Consider the following 292-nt stretch of genomic DNA (forward strand, 5'->3'; position numbering starts at 1 on the left):
CTGGGCGCAGAGAGGGAGCAGGAGGGGTGCTCACCTCTGTGAGGTCCGTGTCCTTGGTGTGGAAGACTGTGGACCAGAACCAAGCATTGAGGGAGACCTGAGGAGGGAGGGGCTGGTGAGTGTGGCACCCCAAGGAGGGAGAGACCCCCCGCAGAGGGCTCACACCTGTCTCACTTTGGGGCAGGGCTCTTCAGAGCAGAGCAATGTGCTTCCCCTTGCTCCCGGAGCCCACCAGACAGGCCTGTGCCCCTCCCCTCCCACCAGCCCGGCTCCCTCCGGCCCGGCCTCACCC

At 66.4% G+C, this 292-nt stretch overlaps 1 protein-coding gene across 1 annotated transcript in view; it reads right to left on the minus strand.

Annotated features, from left to right (window-relative positions):
• The window catches only part of PGAP3 (post-GPI attachment to proteins 3), a gene marked incomplete at its 5' end in the record, with an annotated part of 31,323 nt that overhangs the window by 2,806 nt on the left and 28,225 nt on the right, over positions 1–292 (minus strand). The window lies entirely within an intron of this gene.

Source organism: Myotis davidii, unplaced genomic scaffold (assembly GCF_000327345.1).
Source record: "Myotis davidii unplaced genomic scaffold, ASM32734v1 scaffold327, whole genome shotgun sequence".
NCBI classification, from domain to species: Eukaryota; Metazoa; Chordata; class Mammalia; order Chiroptera; family Vespertilionidae; genus Myotis; species Myotis davidii.